The sequence below is a fragment of the Cyanistes caeruleus genome, chromosome 20 (assembly GCF_971803275.1).
Source record: "Cyanistes caeruleus chromosome 20, bCyaCae1.hap1.1, whole genome shotgun sequence".
Lineage (NCBI taxonomy): Eukaryota > Metazoa > Chordata > Aves > Passeriformes > Paridae > Cyanistes > Cyanistes caeruleus.
This window is the reverse complement of record NC_141720.1, coordinates 1,289,320-1,304,346: the sequence shown is the minus strand read 5'-3', so window position 1 is coordinate 1,304,346 and position 15,027 is coordinate 1,289,320. Positions and strand designations below refer to the sequence as shown.

General features: G+C 49.9%; 1 protein-coding gene across 4 annotated transcripts in view; it reads right to left on the bottom strand.

The window, feature by feature from the left end:
• Positions 1-6,352, bottom strand: part of LOC111936918 (discoidin domain-containing receptor 2-like) — a 47,471-nt gene extending 41,119 nt beyond the window's left edge. For 2 of the 4 annotated variants that reach the window (XM_086858723.1, XM_086858713.1), the window contains exon 1: positions 6,252-6,352. The gene's annotated coding sequence lies outside the window, so the exon portion shown is untranslated. The remainder of the gene's footprint in view (positions 1-6,251) is intronic. The other 2 variants (XM_086858715.1, XM_086858722.1) reach the window with 2 other exon arrangements.
• Positions 6,353-15,027: the final 8,675 nt, after the last annotated feature.

Here is a 15,027-nt window from a genome sequence, read left to right as displayed (position 1 = left end):
CAGCCAGGCTCCAGGTGGACAGACTCAGCAGGATCCCATCCAGGAGCAGAGTGAAGGGTGAAATAGTTTGAGCTGCTACAAGAAAATATACAACCTCAGTGCCATCCATCAGGGCAACAAGTGTTCTACCCCTCCCTTCCATCAAAAGAAGGGACTATTAGCCAGGAAGGGTACCATAACAACTTGTGCTCATGAGTACTTTACCTAAAGAATTAAACAATACCACATAAAAAGCAGATAGATATTTAGCATGTGTAGTATTTGCATTAGTACACACTTTCAAAGAAGCCAAATGAAGTTTGATAACCTACATGGGAAGTTTTCCATTTTCACGTGCTTGACTTTCCACCTGTGTGAAATCAAACGTTGGATGAAGCTTCTGACAAACTCCCATGGAATAAACATGCTTAGGTGACAGGAAAAAAAACCAACAAACTGCCAAGCCTGTGCTGATCTGTAAATTCTACTTTCAATGATTTGTTTTAAAGACAGCTCACAGGACTGACCAAGAGGAGGCTATGGCAGAACATGACTGTGGGGTAGTGAGAGGGTTTAACACATCTTGCTTTATGCATTCCTGTCTTCAAGCTGCATAAAACACTGATAGATTTAAAGTTTGGGATTTGATACTTTCCCCTCCCAGTCTGACTCCATTGTTAACTTTTTAAAGAGAGATTGGGACTGAGTGGCTCTCTGGCTCCTATTTCCACAGCCAATTAAAACTCCATCCACCCCCAATCCATTTTTGCATAATTAATGCCTTCATGATTGGCAAGAAGTGATTTTAGGCACAACGAGGCTCTGGCATCAGAAAGGTGCCTTCCTACCTTGCCTGTGAGGAGAGGTTGTACTCCAAAGCCACTGGCAACAAAAGCTCCCTGTTCTGGGAACACCACCCAACAACACCTCAGAACAGCTTTGCTTCATTTTCAACATTCTCAAACAATGGCTGTGATTATTTTGGAAGAGTAACCCAGTTGCCATGAAGAGAAATGGAAACCAGCATCCCTTCTGAGAGCGAGACCAGAGATTGCTGGGATCCTCTGCAGCAGAACATTACCATCAAATCTCTCCTGTTCAGAATGTTCTCATGCATTAAGAGAAAAAACACCATCAATTCTACATAAATTCCTTTGCTGAAGCCAGCAGCAAAACGTCTGTGGAATTAAGGCAGATGAGAGCCTTCCCTGGCTTGGGCTTCTCCCAACCCCACACGCACTGAAGAGAGAAACAGAGCTCAGGAAAGATGAAATACTTCCTTGCCATCATCTCCCATTGCTGTCCAAGCAGCAGGCCCCAGCACTTGAGAGCATCCCTGGGTATTCTGTGTGCTCAGAAAGCTCCTGCTGGAGCACAGAGCCACCCTGAGCTCACCCAGCCACGGTCTCTGGGGTTTTGTGTGTGCCATGAGGACACCGGGCATGTGACTCGCGTGTTAAAACTTTCTGGCTCGCCAGTCGAAGTTCAGATTCTTTCCCTGCAAAACACACTGCATGATCTCATCTGCAAGCAATCAGCCTGAGAAATCAGCTTGTTAAAGGAAGCTTCTAGGAAAGGAGAGAAGTCTCTGGAGGATTTGGGGGCCTATATAATTTTAACCACTTTGTTAAACCCCAGCTGCTCCTCTCCCCATTGGGGTCACACAACCAAGAAACCATTTCTCCTCCCACACAACTCCAGACAGGACAGTTTGCCAACACCTCACTGCAGCATCCTATTTGCATTCTCCACAGCCTGAAAACACTCACATTTTTAAGCAAAACTCAACTCAAGCAGGCACTGAAAGAGTGCAAGGACAAGCTCAGAACTACAAGCTAAGCAGCATCCAGAAAGGCAATTCATCAAACATGCAAAAAGCGATCATCTCTATGTGTAAACCAGAATATTCTCTGAAATTCTGGATGTGTATTTCAGCATTTCCTCACAATTCTCACAGGAACCCAACACATGCACCAGAAGACAGGAACAACCAGTGCAGTGAGAGCTCTGCAGAGGAGTAAGGAACAAGCAGTGAACTAGCAATAAAAATCCCTGGAACGCCAGCTTTGTCCTAAGATTACTCAATGTGATGAAACAGAATTTTACCTGAATTTCTGGAGATGCTGCAGGAGCCCTACATCCTCCCTGTGCTACAACATGCCCAGATAGCAACACCTTTTTTCTCCCCAGTGAAAACCCTGAGGATGCAGCACTGCAGAGGGAAGGACAAAGCTCAGCATCTGATTGCCAGGTTGTGCTCCCAGTTTGGCTCTCCAGGGCAGTGTGGTGAGCAGAACGAGCAGCTCTGGGCCCTGTGCTCACACACACACGGTCACATTTGCATCCCCTGAGCTCCCAGAAGCAGGACCACCCCTCTTGCACTCAGCAGGGAGGGAGGGAAGATCAGAGCAGCATCCTGCCTTCTTCACTTCCTTCCATGCTGTCACACCCTGCCTCAGCTGCTCCCAGCAGCATCTCCCAGGCAACCCTTCCCCAGCTGCCCCTCGATGGACATTCAAGTGCTTTCAAAGACTTTCCTTAAAATTCTTGCATAGAAATCACTGTTTAATGCTCAGCTCAGAACACAGGAGGGAGGAGGGGGGAAAAGCCAGCCTGTCTCTAACAAAGGGGATCTGGAGGACTGAGCCCTTGGCTCCTCGAAGCTGTGGATTATTCCAAGTGAAGCGATTTTTCACCACTCCCAGCACCTATGTGCAGTTCAACTTGCAGAAGTAACTCTTCTGAAACAAACAGAAAGCAACAAAGATCAGGCAACACACTTATCCTAAGAGCAGAGATAAAAGTTAATAAATGGGTGATTTGTATCCTTGCAAAAGCTACTTTACACATGGAAAGTAACTTTTTTTGGTGAATGGTGGCACCTTCTAGCTCCAGATGACACGCTGAAACTCACAGCAACTTGAAACAGCTGCCTTGGAAAAGCTTTGTGCTTTCTGTGTCTTTAAGAAATGCACAGCTCTGACTGCAAACATTCAGGCTAAACAAAATGTTATGAGGAAAAATCTCCTTCAAGCTTTTTTACTCCCCAGCCAAATTCCTGATTTTACCAGATTAAGAGCAGACACCTCATTCACCCCCACCCCCAAATTGATGTCCACTACTAACATCAAGGTACAGGACAACTGCCCCCCAAATTCCTGGAAAACCACAGCTCAGAAAATTCAAAGTATAAAGAGAGGGGGGTAACAGTGAAGGGCTCAGCTGCTGGCTCCTCTGGTGCAGCTTCTCAACCAAATCATGAAAGAAGAAGAAAAAGGAGACTTTCCAGATCAAGTTCCAAGTCCTTTTTAAAAATCAGTTTATAACCACTAAAATAAACACAGTAAGAACAACTGTGCAGTAACTGGGAACCTGCAAAAACAGCTGCAGTTTAAGAGCAGTTTAAGGCCACGTCTGGCAAACACCAGCAGATAGATCAGCCCAGGAGGATGGCAGCATGCTGAGGAATGAAACAGTGAATTTTACCCACAAGCTCATCAAGGAACTGCCCAAAGTTCACCCAGGCTGGGCAGAAGCAGCTGTTCTGTGCTGTTTACTGCTCCAGTGAGCGTTTGCTTCTTGCTAGAACTGCCTCTCTCCCAAATTCCAATCTCCTCCTGGATGCCCAAGGCTTCTCACATGCCCCCACCTGCCCCGTGCTGCCTCAGCCCAGCCGAGACTTTCCTAATACACCTGACACCTGGGTGGGCACACTGCTCTCCTCATGGGTCTGTCACCCAAAAACCCACGGCTGCTCCTCACCCAAAAACCCGCGGCTGCTCCTCACCCAAAAACCCGACTGCTCCTCACCCAAAAACCCGACTGCTCCTCACCCAAAAACCCGCGGCTGCTCCTCACCCAAAAACCCACAGCGGGTCCCTCCAGGGCACAAACCCCCACTGCACCCACCCTTCCCCAGGAAACAGCCACCTTGAAGGGAAGGAAGTGCAAGAAACCTGCAAGAAGCAGAGTTGTCCAAGACACCATGACTTGGATACTTCAGCTGCTCCAAGTCACTTCAGGACATCTCCAGAGCAGCAGACGTTGCACAAGGACAGCACCAAGCAGCACCTCTGAAGGAAAGCTGTCTAGAGTCCTACTGCCATCTCACCTTTGGGCTCCAGCCAACAGAACTCCTCAGGATTTGGATGTTTTGACTCTCTTTAGAACTGAAGATCCAATTCTCCACTCCACGTTACCCGAGGAGCTACCCCAAGCCACATGCTTTGAACATCTTCCTTCACTGCAAAGCTGACAGTTTTCAATTACAGCCAGAGGAGTTGTTCTTGGCTCTCCACCCCTCACCACAGACCTGTGCTCTCCATGGCCAGGCTTCTCAGCGTGAACATAAAGCAAACTCAGGAAAGGTGCGACAAATAAAAGCCTTCCTGGACACTGACTGGAATTGGAACAACAAGAACTCCTAGGGAAGGCAAGGAGACAGCTCCGGGGGAAGAGGAGATGATGATCTGGGCCATTTCCAGAGGAGGAAAAGCACAGGAAGCCTCAGGTCTCACTCTTGGAAGTTTCAGATTTTAAGTGGGACAAGGGGTAAAGCTTCCAAACTAAAAGAGGGGAGATGTAAATTAGATATGAGGAAGTGGGTTTTGTGAAATGAGAGTGGTGAGGCTCTGGCAGAGGTTGCTCAGAGAAGCTGTGGCTGCCCCACCCCTGGAACTGTCCAAGGCCAGGTTGGATGGGACGTGGAACAACCTGGGACAGTTGAACAAATTCCTACTCACTGCAGGAGGGTTGGACTAGAAGAGTTTCAATGATCCTTTCCAACTCAGACTCGGTGGCTCTAAGATGCTGCAAATCTCAGACTGCAGCCTGCGATCATCAGAAGGACACAGATCCTTTACTCACAGCAAAAGGAAGCTCACACCACCTGATACCTGCCCAGGGGACAAGCACACACCTGGATAATAGATTTAAGGCTTCTTAAAATACAATTACTTTCCTAATTATACACCAGAGGCCAGAACCCACAGGCTGAGCAAGCCACGAGCAGCACAGCAGCTAATTCACAGAGAGCTCCTCTTGATTTCCACAGCCCACATTACCCAGACATCAGACTGAATGGACATCGGAGCCTTTCTAATTTTATAGTCCACAGAGACAAGGCAGGAACGGCTGATGGAAGAGCAGCAAGGCCTCTCTGCCCACACACACCACTGCTGCTGGCTCCACAACTGCAGAACTGCTTCTACATTTTTTTTAAAAGATTTTTTTTTTTTTTAATGGAGTCAGCTGAAGAGAAAATGAAGAGCTCGGCATTTTAAACCAAAGCATTTCAAAATGCTTGTTTATCTTTCAGCCTCAAAAGAGGAGAAGTAAAGTGAAACAAAATCTCAGTCATTCTCTCATAAGTTTTTCCTCTCTGCCTCCAACAAAGCAAAGTGCCCTGAGCTCCACTTGATCACTTTTTCTTTTCTTTCCCCTTTGGCTTACAGCATTTCAGTTAGAGAAGCTGACACAAAACAGTCCCAGATTCTTATATTTTATCTTTTCCCCAGGTTACCTCTCCATTAAAGAGTAATTAGAAGGCAGAGCAGCCAAAGGAACACTGCATCCAACACAAAAAAAAAAAAGGATGGGGAAACACAACGAGCAAGCAGTGGCACAAACCAACAAAGGCTACAATAAAATCAGCTTTCACACAGAGGTCTGCTTAAGGAAAAGAAAAATGGAAATCTCTTTTTCTCACAATGGGAACAACCCCAGGCAAACGAGCCATGAGGCAGCACAAGCGCCCAGCTCTCAAAGCTGCGAGGAAGAAGCAGAGCCCGAACGGAGCCCAACAAACTCCAGCGGGGCTTCGCTCCCACCTGGCCCGGGGATGGCCGGAGCGGGGCAGGGGGACCCGCACCCCTCCAGCACCCCGGGAGGGGCGGGGAGGCCGAACAAAGCCTCGGCACTCGCTTTTACCGTGAGGGGCTCCCGGGCACGTCCCGGCCCCGAGCGCTCCCGGGCAGCGCTCCCGGAGCTTCGGGGGCTCCACGGGGAGAGAGAGAGAGGGAGACACCGCCCCGGGCACCCAGCGAGCCCCGGGGACACCCAGCGAGCCCCCCGGGCACCCAGCGAGCCCCCGCTCCGCGATACCCTCAGCACAGCCGGAGCTCCGCGGGGTTCGAGCGGCGCCCCGGGGGCGGCCCCGCGCTCCGAGCGCAGCGGCCGCGCTGTCCCCGCTCCGTCCCGCGGGGAGCCGGGCTGGGAGCCGGGGCTGGGAGCAGGGAAGGAGCCGGGCAGGGCGGGGCGGCCCCGGAGCTTACCTGAGGCAGGCCGGGCGGTGGCGGCGCGGATCGCGGCCCCTTCCGGCGGGCGGGCGGGCGGGGGCGGGCGCGGGCCCCGCGCTCTTAAAGCGGCCGCGCCGGGCCGGGGCCGCCGGGAGGGGGCGCTGCGGTAACGGGAGAGCGGGGCGGGCACCCGAGCGTGCCCTGCGGCCCGGGACAGCGGCTGTGCCTGTGCGGCAGCGTCCCTCGTGTGTCCCTGTGTGGCAGTGTCCCTCCGTGTGTCCCTGTGCGGCAGTGTCCCTGTGCGGCAGTGTCCCTCGTGTGTCCCTGTGCGGCAGCGTCCCTCCGTGTGTCACTGTGCGGCAGCGTCCCTCGTGTGTCCCTCCGTGTGTCCCTGTGCGGCAGTGTCCCTCGTGTGTCCCTGTGCGGCAGTGTCCCTCCGTGTGTCCCTGTGCGGCAGTGTCCCTCGTGTGTCCCTGTGCGGCAGTGTCCCTCCGTGTGTCCCTGTGCGGCAGTGTCCCTCGTGTGTCCCTGTGTGGCAGTGTCCCTCCGTGTGTCACTGTGTGGCAGTGTCCCTCGTGTGTCCCTCCGTGTGTCCCTCCGTGTGTCCCTGTGCGGCAGTGTCCCTCCGTGTGTCCCTCCGTGTGTCCCTCCGTGTGTCCCTGTGCGGCAGCGTCCCTCGTGTGTCCCTGTGTGGCAGTGTCCCTCCGTGTGTCCCTGTGCGGCAGTGTCCCTCGTGTGTCCCTCCGTGTGTCACTGTGCGGCAGTGTCCCTGTGCGGCAGTGTCCCTCCGTGTGTCCCTGTGTGGCAGTGTCCCTCCGTGTGTCCCTGTGTGGCAGTGTCCCTCCGTGGCAGTGTCCCTCGTGTGTCCCTGTGTGGCAGTGTCCCTCCGTGTGTCCCTGTGTGGCAGTGTCCCTCCGTGTGTCCCTGTGCGGCAGTGTCCCTGTGTGGCAGTGTCCCTCGTGTGTCCCTGTGTGGCAGTGTCCCTCCGTGTGTCCCTGTATGGCAGTGTCCCTCCGTGGCAGTGTCCCTCCGTGTGTCCCTGTGCGGCAGTGTCCCTGTGTGGCAGTGTCCCTCGTGTGTCCCTGTGTGGCAGTGTCCCTCCGTGTGTCCCTGTGTGGCAGTGTCCCTCCGTGGCAGTGTCCCTCCGTGTGTCCCTGTGTGGCAGTGTCCCTCCGTGTGTCCCTCCGTGTGTCCCTGTGTGGCAGTGTCCCCCGTGTGTCCCTGTGTGGCAGTGTCCCTCCGTGTGTCCCTGTGCGGCAGTGTCCCCCGTGTGTCCCTGTGTGGCAGTGTCCCTCCGTGTGTCCCTGTGCGGCAGTGTCCCTCCGTGTGTCCCTGTGTGGCAGTGTCCCTCCGTGTGTCCCTCCGTGTGTCCCTGTGCGGCAGTGTCCCTCGTGTGTCCCTGTGTGGCAGTGTCCTCCCCTGTGTGCCGGAGTCCTTCCGTGTCCCCCGAGTGCCGCTGAACCACCAGGACTGTGATACTGATTTACCAAAATACGGATTTGATCTGGCATCATATCCAGCCATAAAGACTCTTTAGCCGATTGGGGTTAATGAGTGTGTGTTTATTGGCAGCGCTGGGCTGATGGGCAGGGTCACCCCTTAATTCACAGCCCCCGAATACAGGCGATTACAGACTTTTTATTTACCCAGATATTGAATACAAATACATATTCATAACCCTCCCCGCTTCCTATGCTAATTAAGAAAAAGCAATTAAGCATGCGCAGTTTGTTCCTTGAAATGAGTCGGTGGTCGCGTTATGGGGAGGGGTCATTAAGGGAGGAAGGAATATATCTCTTCCTCATTCCTTCTGCCTTTTCAATACAAAGTGACAAATGAAGCCCTGGCCATGTTCCAGTTTCATGTTTCTGGTTTGCGATTGTCTTATGTTCCTGAAGTTCCTTACAAGATTCCTCTTTTCTCATTACAAGCCCAGCTGAACAAACATAAGGTTGACAGACAATTAGTTATCGGTTAATGATTAGCTCCTAATTCTAATAGTGCCTCTCTATTAAATTTAACAAGGATTAGGTTTTTTTATTAGATTTAACAAAAATTATTTTTAATTAAGGCCTTATAGCTTTTCTAATATCTTAAATTCTTCGAAGTTTACGCTTCAATACATAGCATGAATAAATTCATACTAAAGTTATAGTCTTGTCTGACATGAATCCTGGCATATATCCAGGAAACCTTCCTTGGGGAGATTATAGTGATATGCAGCAAGGCCAATGTAAATATTTGTCTGATAAGATTATAACGATATTCACTCATAAATATCTGTCTGCAAGAAGTGGATTTCCAAGAAACCCGACAAAATTACAACATATACACCCAAAACAGCATGAATATTTGTCTGCAAGAAGTGGATTCCAAAGGACCCCCAAAAAAGCCTGAAAATATATAAAAAGCGCCCTGGGACAGTCGCATTTTGTGAAGAATGATGGAGAAGTGCTGTGGAAAGCCTTCTCACTGCTCACCCAGCACAGCACCAAGCTGATTTTGCTGATGGTTTCTTTTTATGATTGTGTTTTAATTATAGAATAAATTTCTTGTTTTATTAATCAAATCTGCTACTCATTTATAGCAAGGACTGCCACCCATGGGTTCCAGGGCTGAGCACTCTCGTCCCCTGTGTCCTTCCATGTCCCATGTTCCATGCATCAGGGTTCTTTCAGGTCCCCCTGTGCCTCCTGGCTGTGTGTCCTGCTCAGCTCCTGTCTCTGCTGCCCTCTCCTGATGCTTCTGCATGTGCTTGGGGAAAGACCTTGTCTCCCCCATCGCCTCTCAGAGACACCAACACCGTTGTTAAAAGTTCTATTTACAACAATATTTGTAATTCCTGAAGTTTACAGAACTTCACAATCAGCTGCCCCAGCCTGAGCTGCCCTTGCAGCCCCCCCACACCATCAGTCTCCCCAAAATCCCGCACCTGCAGTGCCCTGGAGCTGGGGCAATCCCACCTTTCATGCCCCAGATTGATTTATTTCAACACAGAAATAAATGGTGGAACCGTGTGAGAAGGGCCATGGTGATTTCTAGTCCACCCACCCCTCCATCAAACCTTTTCCTCAGCATGTCCCATGGTTTCAGGGACCTCCCAGGGTTCTCCCAAGAAGATATCCCAGTGCTGTGCTCACCTGCTGCCCCATCTCCCCAACCAGAGCCGTAGCATCTCTCACAGGTTGATGGACCTCTCCTCAGCTGATGTCCAGGCCATGCCATGGCTCCCACCCCACTGTCCCTGCTGCTTGGACAGTTTCATTTCCCCAGAACGGCCACAGAACCTTCATTTTAAAATCTAAATTGTAAAACACACCGTGAAAATCTGATCTCAGCAATTTATTCTTACAGTGTTACCGCGGGAGACCGGCGCTCTGGAGCTTTTCTCTCAGGTTACTTTGAGAGCTGAGCTGTTTTAGCTGCTGGGAACTGACACTAAATTACAGCACAAGTGCCAGGTAGGTCAGCACAGCACAAACCCAGCCCAGGAGGAGAATTAATTCCTGCAGATTTTTGTTGCAGCTAGCGGAAACCAGTCTCTAATCACAGTCACAAACAAATCAGCAGGAAAAACTGCCCAGCTCTTGCTGCTGGGCTTTCATCGACGCCTCTCGTGTCCTCTGCCAGCCCCGTGTCACCATCCAGGGTGGCAGTGTCCCCTCGGAGGGGCACAGGAGCCCCAAGGCTGCTCTGGTGATGCTCAGGGCAGCTCCTGGCAGGCAGCTCCGAGCCGTGCCCGGGATGAAGCAGAGGAAGAGGGAAGCTCTGGGCTGCTGGTGGCACATCAGAGCAGTTCCCGAGAGCTCCCCGAGCTGCTGAGATGATTCCTGCAAGAGCTGAGCCTTCTCTGGAGCAGTTCTGTGCCACCCCATCGGCTCCTGGCGGTGCTGCTGCACAGAGCAGCTTCTCCCCAGCCAGTGTCTCCTGCTCAGGAGCCTCAGTTAACACCTGGATGAGGATGATGCCAGCACAGAGGAGCAGCCACCGCTGGACTGGATCTTTCTCCTGCCGTGGCAAGTATTTTCTCACGTGGGCTGGGTACAGCACCTTCCTGGCTTTCCTGCTCCGCTTTGTTGGAGGTCTCCTGACAGCTTGGGCAGCAAACATCGGCCTGGACACATTTTCTGAATTGTTTTTCAGCAGATCTGTGCCGGAGAAAATGTTTTCTCTGGTGTAGGACAGCATGTCCTTAGCAGTTTGCAGGCGTAGCTCTAAAAGCTGGGAGAACTCTATGGAAATACCTCAAGGATTGTTTTAATGCAAAAAAGCAGATCGCTGAAATAATATTAAGAAATATTAATAATAGCCCCAGAGTTTTTGTTCACTCTCATTAAAGCAAAAAATGCAGAGCCCCAGAGCTGAACTCTTGGAGTGATTTATGCATCTTTCTAGGGAGCTCCTCTTTGATTTCTCCCGTTGCTCCAACCTGTGCTATAAATACTCACTTTGATGAGTGAAGTGATGATGGGAGGAGCTCAGCTGGCTCAGAAATCACTCTGGAATGTCTGTGCCCCAGCAGCCCCTATCTGCCCACCATCTGCCCAGGGGCACTCGCTGCTAACAGCACTGGAAGGACAGCTCCAAGTTTTCTCCACTTCTGGTCCAAGTTTTCTCCTCCCCACTTCTGCTCTCCTTTATTACCGCTTCCTACCACAAGGCTTTGCCTCGAGACATTTTGGTGCTTTTGAGAGCGTGTCCTTCATTGGAATTCACGTATTTGCTGTAAAGAACACAATCTGGGGATGGCCATGCTGTCCCCTGTCATCCCATCCCACCCAGCAGGAACCCAGGCCTTGAGCTGGAGGCGTGGGGATGGCAGGCTGCAGTTTCTGTTCTGACCCTGTGCAATCTCAGCACTCAGCCCCAGAAAAATGAGCAACCTCAGCACTTGCTCTGGCAAGCTCCATCCCAGATATGCCCAGAAAAGGAAAAAAACAACTCTCGTGTTTGAATTCTTTGTGCCTGATAATGACTAAACAGAGCCTGAAAGGGCTGAGTGCCCACAAACCTGCTGGAAAGAGCTCCAGCTCTCTCAGGTCTTTGGCATGAACTTGGGAGATTCAGCTGCAAACTTTGTGTGCCTTTGGTCATCGTGGGCCTCCTCAAAAAGGAGGGAATGAAAGGGTGGGTTTCTGTAAAAAGACCCTGGGCAGTCATCTCTGGATGGCTACTGCACAATCAGACAAAAGAATCAGAAAATCCAAGAATGGTTTGGGTTGGAGGGGGCCTTAAAGATCATCTGGAGCAGGGTGGGATGGCTCATCCCTTAATTCTGGTGGCAAAGGTTGTTCTCAGTGACCACAGCCGTGTCTGCACCGGTGAAATGCTGTCAGGCAGCACCCAAGGCACACAATGGCTTTCAGAGGTGTAAAAGAAGCACACAGTTAAGAACCAGCTCATGTGGATTGCTGCTGCTTTGCCCTGTGGTGTCTCAGACCCACCCTGGCCCCAATAGCTGGGTGAGTCAGGCTGGGGATTAGAAACATCCTCCCAAACCATGGGGTTCCAGGCCAGGAGAAAGTGCCACAGGCACTGCCCCAGGTGCACACCTGGCTGCTGGCTGGATGTGAAAACCCAAAGATTCGGTGTTACATCCATCTCCCTTTGTTTCAATCAGGATCCTGTCCAAGGAGGAACCAGATCAGCTTTTCCCATCCCCTGAGCTGTGTCACCCTGCTGTGGTTCACGGGCACCCAGGGGTTTTCTGCAGCTCTGGCACCAGTGGCATCACCTGCTGTTCATCACCTCGAGGTTTCCAGTGAAGTTCCACCTCTCACCCCCCTAATCCATCTCCCCAGCATTGCCCAACTCCCTGCTGGAGGGAGGCCAGGATGAGCCCAGCCTCAGAAGGAGCCCCAGGAAGGGGAGGGGACCTGCAGGGACAAATCCTGCTCCTATTTCCAATCCCTGCTACCCATTATTGCCACGCCAGTGTAACACAGGGGTGCATTTATAACTCCCAGGGGAGCTTGTCCAAGCAGGTCACTGGATCCTCCTCAGGTGAGGAGATGAATCAGCCCTGCAAGCAGCAGATCTCCTGCTCACCAGGTGCAAGGAGAAATAAAAATACCTGTTGAGCTGGATCCAAAGAATTGAATTTCATTCACCCTTCCTCACCCAGAGACTTCAGTGCAATTTCACTGACCACCAAAGACAAAAACTGAGCCGTGGCTGCATCGGGAGCAGCAGCCAGAGCTGGAAGTGCTGGATGTTTGGCAGAAGGAAGCACCAAGGAGTGGCTTTTGCAGCTGGAAGTGATGGAGGCCACGGCACAGACAGAGCTGAGGACACCAGGTCACGTCAGGCCAAAGAGTTCTGCAAGGCTCAGCATCGTGTCCTGAGCTGGAGCCAGCCAGGAATCCAGGAATCCAGAGCTGTTTGTGCTGTGTGTGCTGCAGGGATCTGCAGGGAGGGGCAGAAATGCTCATTCCATCGCAGAGGCTGGAGCAAACCCAAGGCACTGGAGAGAGAAGCAACAACCTTCAACCCAAGGACCGGTTTATCCTCGAAGGAAAAGCTCAGAACTGATTTCCCAAGGTCCCCACGGCAGCCAGGGATGTGCAGACCCTCGGAGAAGGCAGAGCAAGGCTGTGATTCGGGAACCTTCATCCCACAGGGGGGTATGGAGCCACCTCAGCAAGAGCTGGGCAGTTTGTTTGGTGTGTCAGGAAAGGCACAGGATAAAATCAGCAGGTGCTGCCAGCTGAGAGGGCACAAACTCCTTCAGCCCCAGTTTTGGAAAACCTGGCAGCTTTTTGGGATGGCTGGGTGGGAATGCAGCACAGGATTCCCTGATTTCAGACAGTCACACCTGCACAAAAATTGTGCTGGGTGGCTCAGAGGGTTTAAATGGAAAACATAAATTCTGGGAATGTCTTTTTGCAGGATTTTGGGTTTTTTTAACCCTTTTCTTTTTCCTCAAGAGAACAACAAAGACACCACATGGGTCTGGTTTGAGTGAGAGCATTTGGACAGTGAGGCACATTTGATAGGAGCAGGAGAGGGGAAAAGGTACAAGTGAAAACAGAGGATTTGTGCAATTAATGCTTTACATTCTTTCACATGCTGGCCACAAAAATGTCCACTTACCTCAGGGGAGGTTCTCCAGGTGGTCTTTTCCCATTTTATATAGATATAAAATGTATGTATATAATATATAATATATATATATTATAGAAATATATAATACATAATATATAATAATATATATTATTATTCATTATTATATTACTATATATAATATAATAATATATAATGTTATAATTATAATTATATATTAATATATTATTATAGATTAATATATTAAATATAATATATATTATATATAAATATATAATATATAATTATATATAATGTATCATATATCATATATCATATATCATATATAACATAATATATAATATATCATGTATCATGTATAGATTATTATATATTATATTGTAATATATAATATATTTTAGAATATATTATATATATTATATTTTACATATTATTTTATATATATATATATATAGATAAATTGGATTGATGAGAGGAAAGTGTCAAGGGGAAGTAAAGTAGTTTCCAGATTGGTTTATTACATCATTAATCTGCACAGTTTGGCTTTGATGGCACAAAATGGCCCTGAACTATTGCAGTTCTTTTATTTTTATACTTATTTTTATTTAATTAACAATAGACACATAAATTATTTTTCTTAATGACCTGTATGCATTTTGGCATTTTCTATCCAATCACCTACTACTACCCAAAAACCTCTAGAAGAAGAAAATGAAGAAGAAAGAAGAAGGAAGAGACAACACCCTAAATCCTCCATCTTGATTTCTATTTTTTAAAGTAGTTTAAACTCTAACTTTTTCACCCAGTGAAAAATTAGAGACTTAAGAGAAGTCTCTAATTTACACACTCACACTTTTGGCTTTTCTATCTAACTTTAGCAGTTGTTCCCATGTATCACCATGCAAACATGCCAATAAATTTCATGTTCTATGAAATTCAGTGTTCTGGATCTCAGAGCCATCAGAGACAAGGGCACCACTTTGTGTCTCAGACTCCAACCCTGAGCCCTGTGGCTCTCCTAAATCACCCTCTCTGTCCGGGGGCTCAGCAGCTCTGCAGCCTCTCTCCTCTCTCAACCCCCTGCTGCACTTCCAGCACCTTCCCCAAACCTTCCCATGAACCTGACTCCCCCAGGCAGCTCCACACCCTGCCCAGGGAGGGCTGGCACAACCCAGCACCGCTCTCTCCTTTCTGCCCATGCTTTGCATATCTGGAACCTCTTCTGGTGCTTCACCTGGAACCTCTCGGGGCCCCATCGCTCCCACCCTGCGCTCCCCAGGATGCTGGGATGGGGCACAGCCCCGAGGTCTCCCTCCCTGCCCAAATATGGTTCCACACTGCTCCAGCATTACTTCATGCCCTGCATATGTAACACACCTATTTATACATTTTAATGGATGTTTGGCTTTCTGGGCCCCGGGCTGTTATCCCTCCTGTGGAGTGTGAGCGCTGCGATGCCCTCGGGCTTGTTTTCCTCTCAGCCCTTCACCTGGAAGGTTTGCTCACTCCCACCCTCCTCTGCAGCACCTTCTCTCAGACCTTTCCTCCAATTCATGGTTTCCATCCCAAGCCTGTCTCCTGCAGGGCTTGGGTGTCTCTCAGCTCCCCTTCCCTTTCCCGATGGTTGGTGTGGAGGCACCCAGGGACCAACCAAACACCCCGTGGGTGGGGATTGATAAACAAAAGAGACTGTTGAAACAATCAGAACTAACATCTGCCCCTCTCCCAGATGGAAAGGAAAGGAATCCTG